We start from the raw sequence: 9,067 nt of genomic DNA, 5'->3' as shown, positions 1-9,067 counted from the left end.
TACATCATTTAAATTTTATAATACATATATCAACAAAATTTAAATTTAAAATCAACCTAATATATTTAAATGATTAACTGCTAAATTTAGAATAAGTAAATGGGTTAAAATTCATATTTATAGTAAGCCTTATGAATGGTTAGTCAAATACTTAATCATATAATAATTAATAATTAATTAGAATATACAAATTCCATAAAATATACTTTTGTTAGGTTGTTAAAAGGTTTTAAATTATAATTTGCAGAACTGTATATATGAAGAAATTGAGATTTGTGGATGGTTCTTATTATTTTATTCCTAAAAGGTTTACTTAATAGTTATAAGTAAAATTTGTGTGACTCAATCGGTCAATCTTGACTCAATCTAATATTAAAACCAATTATTATAAACTTAAATCCGTAATATATGTATATTGAAAAATATGGATGAAATATGAAAAAATTATCAAAAGTATCTATTATCTAAAATACATTAAAAATTATTTGTTAATGTGACATTACTGGTTTTTTTATCGGGTAATAAACTAATTTTAGAGAGATGTTAAACTAATTTAGTAATGATAATTTTGAAAATATAATTAATTGCGTAGAAATTCCCATAAATAAATATAATTAGCCTAAGTCAAATTATTAAATTAAATATCAAATAGAATAATTGAAGACATTTATTGTATCTAATTTAATTATATTATTGATTTTTTTTATTAAGATGAAAAATGGAGAAGCTATTGATATACATGGAAACTCTAATGAACAACCAATAGGAAGAGAGGATTTTGACATAAATCCTATTACTTTAATAGTATAGTTAGATTTTACAAGTTTCTCTTCACACACTAAATCACTATTCATTTGAATTTACGCTTTAAATGTGTGTATGTCTTGCGTTGTCTGTTGTACATTATCTTTGGTCTCTGGCTTTGACGCGTGGAACTCGGGAACAGACACCTGTCCTCTCCTTTTGGTTTTTCACCGTTTCTTTAATTGATACTAGGTTATTAACCCGTGTACAACACGGGTGAAAATATTGATATTTTCGAAAAAACACATGTCATTTGAAATGACAACATAAGTTGTTATATGTTATTCATGACGACAACATACTTAAAATTGTAAATGATATTGGTACGAAAATAAATGATTGTGAAACACAAAGATAAACCCAAATAACATTCAAATTACAATATTTGAAAACATAATCAAAGGTTAAAAATGTAAATTTACAAGCTACAAAAAAAAAACATCTTTATAAACCATATTTATTCTTTATTTGTAACTTTGTCTTCCTTATTTAATATAAAAATTTTAACACCACTCTTGGCTCTTGATAAATCTACATAGAGTTGTCTATGTGTAAACATCGGGTCTTTGAGATATATGTCAACTCTTGCTAGAGATTGACCTTGACTTTTGTTAATGTTCATTGCAAAACAGACTACAATTGACAAAAAAAAAAACTACATTCTCTTCCATTTAAACAAAAGTTTCTTATTTGAAGGTGTAAGACCACAACGAATTATATGAGTGTGATAACCAGTATTAGTACCTAAAATAACTTTTACTTCAACAATCTGCAGTAAATTATGTTTCAAACTCTAACATCATTACTTTATTTAAAATCAATTTTATTATGTAATTCTTTTTTCAATTGTATACATTAATCTTGACATTTATGCGTAATTAAAAATTGGTTAAATATAAAAGATGGAAAGTTTGATGACATTGAATACTATTAAGAACTACAAAATATTGTTGTAAAAGTCGTCAATTTCGGTTTTGTAAAAACAAAATAAATAAATGTAAATATTATTATAAAAAACTTTCCATTTTTCTTGAAAATTCAATAACTAAACAATATACTATTAATTTTTTTAATTATCACAAAATTATTATCAACACTTTAGCATCATTACCTTATTTAACAATAAATTCATTAGATAATTCTTTTTTCTAATTTTATACATTAATCTTGACTATATGCATAATTAAAAATTGATCAAATATAAAAGATGGAAAATTTTTATTTTCTGTTTAGTTTATTAGTTTATTTTTTAATTTGGCCGGAATAATTTAGATGAATCGGTAATTCTTGACATTTATGCCTAATTAAAAATTGGTCAAATATAAAAGATGTAAAGTTTATTGAGATCGAAGAATATTAAAACTAAAAAAGAGTGATCAAATTCGATTTTTAAAAACAAAAATAAATTAATATATAAATGATTGGAATGTATCAGTAAAATTAAAGATGATGAATATTTTAAAATAAATAAGCAATTATAGTAATATCTAAGATTTTTTAAATGTAAATTTGAAATAAGTAATACACCACATATTAAATTGGTTAAATAAATTAATGAGTTTTTAATACAAAACTTATTAACTTTCGAGTATAATCAAAAGTAAATTATTTAAAATTTTCAACTACATTAAATTTGTCATTTACTGCTAATTAAAATTTGGTCAAATATAAAAGATGGAAAGTTTGTTGAGGTTGAATACAACTAAAAACTATAAAAGATTGTTGCAATAGTAGTCAGCTTTGAATTTTGAAAACAGAAATAAATAATTGTAAATATTATTATAAAAACGTTTTATTTTTTTAGAAGTTAAATAACTAATTGTTAAAACTTTCAAGACAAGATTCAAAAATGTTAACAAAGAAAATAAAGATTGTTGTTCATATAAACATGAATTAATTTACATGAATTGTCTAAGCTACATAAAATAAAAAAATGATAGAAAATTAACAACTAAAATACATTCGTATTGACCAAAACAAACATAATCAACCTAATCTCCATCAAATACTTTTTCATTCAATTAGCCAATCTACCAAATTGGGCGGCCATAAATTGAAATTACTAAAAATAAATTAATGTTAGATACACTAAACTATTAAAAAAATTAGTAAGAATTATCAATGGATGTAATCGGAATATTATCATAATAATTTCTATAAGGAAATAAATCAACAATATTTTCGCATATCTCAAAACCTTCAACATGTCTATTGAATCTTGGAAGGAGCAGGTGAAACTTTGGTGACCTAGTCCTACCATGGCTAGAGTTAGTCTCCAAATGGTCCTTAAACTGTAAGCATGAATAGAGGGAGCTCTCAACATATAAAAATAAAACTGTAATATGAATTTCAAGAAATCTTACATCAATCAGAACACGCATTGGTGGCCATGTCCTACCATGGCTCAAGCTAGTCTCTAAATGGTCGTCAAACTTCATGATCTAACCTACCTAAGTACCAGCAAGATGTGTGCAACATATAAGATGAACTGCAAATAATACCAACAATTCAAATAATTAAGTTTCATTCAAGGTACACCAACAATAAGAACAAAAGAAATATATTTAAGTAGAACTGACAACACGGAAATTTTAACATGAATCATTCACCTAACCAGTTTGCATACAGTTAATTCCCAAGCTAACCTGCCTGCATAACAACCAAAAGACCAAATAAGGACAACATAATTAAATTAATATGTGAATTTCACTTACAAACAATAACAAACGATAGAAATTTGAATACAAAATCGTAGTTATAAGTTATAACAGCTTCAAAAGAGTGAAAATGATGATATAAACAAATGAATACGGAATACCGAATTTATAGAAATGATTGTTAAAATTGTTTTCGAAGTATAACATGAGATCAAATAAGTAGTGGAAATTTGAAATTTTAAAATTTGGACATCTAATACTTGATGGTTTGACTATAGTTATTACACGATTTTTATTTTTAGATGATTTAGATTTAAAGTAAATACATTTAGTAAGAATATGAATTAATTATGTTGTTTCTTTTGGTCTAAATTTGAATATTAAAATTGTCGGTTTTTAGCTAAAAATTAGTTTATAGATGATTTAAATATCTTAGTATGTGAATTAATTGTGGGCTATTAATTAATTTTTGAATTATTTAATTGTTAAGAAAATCACACAAGTGATTGTTATATATGGAAACAATAGAGTTCGTTAAATAAAACTCGATTGTTTTAATATATATATAGATTCTACAGGCATTCTCTCTCTCTTCAATCATTTCACCTCCATCGCCGCCGCTCTCTCTGTTCAATTGGTTTCCAGGGAACCTTACTATCGTCTCCCACCATGGTCACCATCAGGTTTAGCACTACTTGATCTTGGGTTTTGTTATGTTGTACCCTTGGTTTGGTGGCCTTTTGGTGTGGACATAGTCCGGTGGGAATGAATATGGAAATGCTTGGTCGTCTGTTGAGGGCGCTTTTCCGGTGGACGGTTATGTGACGGTGTTTTTGATGTTTCGTGGGGAAACATCTGTGTTACGAATGGCGGATCCGGGAATTTTTTTAGGTGGTTCCCTCTTAATTTATAAGGTGGTTCCTACGCGTCTTCTATATATCCGTACACTATTATTTCGAAACTCGGGAACCACCCGTTTGTATGCTGGATCCGCGACACTTACGATACCCTAGGCAGCGGCTCCGGTGGCCTCTGTCGGTTGTTAGTCGTGGGATAATAATGTATACTAATGTGTAGTGGCAAATAAAGCAATGCCAATGTATACTATGTTGGATTTCAGTATTGTGGAAGTCTGACTTTTATAAGTCAACAATTCAGTTTTGAGTTTACTTGCGAACAACATTGTGATCTCTGATCGTGGCATGGCAAGATTCAGTTTCTTTCTCTCTTTTAGTCGGCGATGATGCATGGCAACCTCGGTTGCAACCGTGGCGACACTGAGTCGTAGTTTGTTCACAATGGCAATGAGGAATTGTGTATCCGAGCCTATAGGTTGGTGCTTTATGTTGTTTACGCTTTTTAGGCTATGATGAGGGTCCGCTATTTGGCGTGGCAACCTATGTTGTAGCCATAGCGATCTGAGCATATGATCCTCAAGTAATTTAATTTACATCTTAATTGATTTCTTTTTTACAGTTTGGTTATATATTTTTTCACCATGTCTGTGTTTTGGGTAGCGCTAACACTTTTAAATGTTTATGGGTTTGAGTCAATGGTGATATTTGATAGGAGTGTTCATCTTCGGATATCTGGAAATTTCTGCTACTAATTGGGCGTGTGTTTATATGTTCTTTGGTACCATGCGACTATGGGTGCAAAGTCACAAAAATGTTATTTTAGGATTACTCCCGGGCTGAATTGTTGAGGTTAATACTTGTTGCAAGTTCTGCTACTAATCGGGCGTGTGTTTATATGTATCTTTGAAGGGGTATGGTGTGTATTCAACAATGATCATAGTGGTAATTAGGTAAGGTTTCTTCTTTTAGTCATTTCTAATCAATTGTTGTTATTCTTTGCAGCAAACTAAAATTATTTTGCAGAAATGCACGGATTTGAGTGACAAAACACAACAAAGAGCTACGATATCGTGACTCGCCTCATACGATAAACATTAGGAATTAAACTGAAATTCTTATTCTTGAGATTTATAATATAAAAAGTAAAAGATTGTTGTTTTGACTTCCAACAACTACCTACGGCAGCAATTTGCTACTGATATGATAATGAGGTTGTTATACCAAACTAAACATTAGCTAAATTCAAACTTTTGTGAAGTTTCTAAAATGAAATGAACCGAATTGCTTGAACAGGTCAAAAGACAATACGCTACAACGTGTGGGGGACACTCTTTTGAGAATTTGGTAAACTTTATTTCTTTTATTTAATTGCTTACTTGTTTTAATATATTAAAAGTCAGAAAACATTATATTTTATTTTGCAGGTGCAAGTTTGATGAATCAGGAGCAAGTAATAGATTGCATCTCAATTTTCCTAGGTCTGTTATTTTATATATAATTTTTGGTTTAAAAAGTTTCTATAATTATTGGTTTAAAAAGATGAGAATTCTATATATTTTTAGCTTTTTATTTGTCACAACAATGTAGTTAAAATATTATGGTTTCATGGCAGTGATGCGAGTTTTGCATGAAAGGCTGCGGAAATACAGTTCATAGCAAACCGAGTTTTTAGCACCTCCACAACATAAACCGAAATTTGTAGCGGATGTTCACATTATATTGTACAAATCGGTATCATTTTTTGAAGTGGCCCACATCTATCATCCACTTTTCTGTGCTGTAGATTTGAGACGCGGGATACGATTTCTTTCAATATATAATACAAAAAAAGGCTACATTTGAATCTCTACAGTTGCTTATGCAGTTTTTGTTTGGGTGTACAAACATGATCATTAACTGAGTGCGACACAATTAGTGTGGGTTTCCCTTTATTGGTACACACTATGTTTCGTTACTTCTGATTTGGTAGTCTCGAGAGCAATGTGAAACAGCCAACATTAAAAACTTTTAATTACTCATTATTGAAAGCCATGACGATCAAAATTGAGAAGATTCAACAAACTCAGGAGGGCTATGGTTTCGCAACCCCCTCCCCCCCGGCAGCTCGGGGAGTCGGATTACTAGTTTAGTCAAAGTATTAGTTAGTTTAGCCCATTAGCTAGCTATAAATTAATACTAAGTACATACATTATGATACAAGCTTAAGAATTTACGTGTGATATAGTTAATTAAACCTTGAACTTGCGAGGGTTTACGTTAATCAGAATCTTGATGTAAAAGAACATGTAAATTTAAAAAAAAATATTTCCAAGTATAAAATAAATATAAATAGATTTCTAAGTTGATCAAAGTTGCATAAAACCATGCAGTCCAATAGACCAAGATTGAAGTTCGTTTGGGGTCCAACATAAAACCCGACAAATTAACCTTAAAAACCTGGGACCGACACAACTGTTCACGGTGTCGAGCTTACACAAGACTTAGAATAACTCAACTTAAGTAGATAAGGCTAATTTCCACTGTTTGAATATAAATTAATTTTCTTTTCGTTATTGATTGCGTAATATAAATTAAATTTTCTTTCTTTCGTGGATGATTCATTGTGTTAAACTAAAATAGAATTTTAATTTCTTAATTATGTATTTCATTTGTTGATCACATGATATTAAATTTCTAGACTACATGTTTCTAGAATACAATTAAGTTTGTTTATTATAAGTTGACTACGTGTATTATTTCTCTATAAAAGGAGCTCATCAATCCTCTTATCTTTATCAACTTCTCTTGCTCTCTTAGTCTCTTTTCCTGTTTAATACAAAGTTTCCATCAATGGCACCCCAAAACAACTTCACAAAGACGATAACGAGTTGCGATGAATCTAATCGCGACGATAATGATTTCATCGCAACATGGGAAGACCCTGAATCAGCATTGGCCAATGCCCGTCACGAATTTGGAGAGCACGGTGGTGTCAACATGTTGATTGAGGCCTCGGCTACTTTCACCGTCATGAAATCTGAAACCCTAAGCCGCATGTTCACTAGAGAGCTAGGCCCTGATCGTGACTACTTCATCTATAGTCGCCATTTCAATCCCACAGTCCTCAACCTGGGCCACCATGGAGGGGACTGAGGCAGCATACTGCACGTCTAGTGGCATGGCCGCCATCTCATGTGTTCTCATGCAACTGACGTGCAGTGATGACCACATAGTGGCGTCCCAGACGCTTTATGGTGGGACCCACGCGTTTCTCGCCGATTTTCTCCCTAGGTCATCAAACATAACGAAGACGTTTGTTGACATAAGGGATTTAGAGAAGACCAAAAAGGCAATCGTGGAAGGACGTACCAAGGTTTTGTACTTTGAATCCATGTCAAATCCAACACTCACCGTGGCGAATATTCCTGAGCTTTTTGGGATAGCCCATGAGAAAGGTGTTACGGTTGTTGTCGACAACACTTTTGCGCCAATGGTGATTTCCCCAGCGAAGTTAGGCGCAGACGTCGTGGTTCATAGCATGTCCAAGTATATTAGCGGCGGGGGCGACATAATTGCGGGTACGCATGTTTCGCTTTTTGAACACATTCATGATTTCATGGATCTACATGATTAACAAAGGCTAGAAAATAAAGAAAAATGTGCTTATCTTGATTTGATCATTCATGTGAACTTAGTTTAATATTTTATCTGTTTTGATTACAGGGGCTATTTATGGGCCAGCTAGACTAATTAACTCACTAATGGATCTTCACCAAGGAGCTCTCATGTTACTAGGCCCAACAATGAATGCCAAGGGTGCTTTTGAATTGTCTGAAAGAATCCCTCACTTGGGCCTCCGGGTCAAAGAGCATTGCCACCGGGCTTTAGTCTACGCTCAACGATTGAAGAAAATGGGCCTAAAGGTCATCTACCCGGGTCTAGATGACCATCCTGATCATAATCTATTGAAGTCCATCTCGAATAATGAATATGGCTTTGGTGGGATGCTTTGTTTGGACATGGAGACCGAAGCCCGTGCGAATAAGCTCATGGATCACTTGCAAAACCATACCCAATTTGGGCTCGTGGCGGTTATTCTTGGCTACTTTGAAACTCTCATGTCGTGTTCGGGTTCTAGCACAAGTAGTGAATTGAACCAAGAGAAGCAGACAATGGCTGGAATTTCGCCTGGTCTGATTAGGATGTCAGTCGGCTACAGTGGGACCCTCGAACAAAGGTGGGCCCAGTTTGAGAAGGCCTTTTGAGACTCCAAGATTCGAGCTTCTTGTTAACAGAATAAAAGTTTATACGTGAATAAAACAATCTTGGTTGTTAAATATTATATTGTTGCTTTATGTTAACACTTTATGTCTCTATGTATGTATCTGTTTTAGATATTTAGAAGTTTGATTAGTGTTAATAAATATGAAAATGAATTTGGATTATAGAGTTTATGTGGTGTTTAATTTTAATAATCAATATTAAAATTTAATTAACTATAATTTAAAAGAATGCAAAATATATAGCGTGTTGAATGGGTCATGCTGACGGATTAAGCCCGATACAATCTAAAAAGCATGGACATGAGCCCATAACTCGAGTTAGGCACATAAACCCTTATGTAACACCAACGTTCGCTGATTTACACGAACCGTTTAACCCGATCTTTTATCTTTGTATTTGCATTAATAATAATTTAAAATTACATAATATATTTTATAATTAACTATGTCATTTCACTTCTATATTTAGAATTTCGACATAAATACA

At 31.7% G+C, this 9,067-nt stretch overlaps 1 long non-coding RNA gene and 1 pseudogene across 1 annotated transcript; both read left to right on the top strand.

Moving 5' to 3' along the window:
* Positions 1-4,471: 4,471 nt before the first annotated feature.
* LOC143618851 (uncharacterized) lies at positions 4,472-5,425 on the top strand. Its single transcript, XR_013151087.1, has 3 exons — positions 4,472-4,793; positions 5,031-5,268; positions 5,321-5,425. It is a non-coding gene; the product is annotated as an uncharacterized LOC143618851 (long non-coding RNA).
* Positions 5,426-7,026: 1,601 nt separating this feature from the next.
* On the top strand, positions 7,027-8,562 carry LOC143618919 (methionine gamma-lyase-like; annotated as a pseudogene).
* The last annotated feature ends 505 nt before the right edge of the window (positions 8,563-9,067 follow it).

Source organism: Bidens hawaiensis, unplaced genomic scaffold, assembly GCF_021521415.1.
Source record: "Bidens hawaiensis isolate Kalapana, Puna unplaced genomic scaffold, B.hawaiensis_p1.1 tig00002343_1, whole genome shotgun sequence".
Taxonomy (NCBI): Eukaryota; Viridiplantae; Streptophyta; class Magnoliopsida; order Asterales; family Asteraceae; genus Bidens; species Bidens hawaiensis.
The sequence above is the reverse complement of the archived record's forward strand: the minus strand, read 5'-3'. Positions and strand labels throughout refer to the sequence as shown.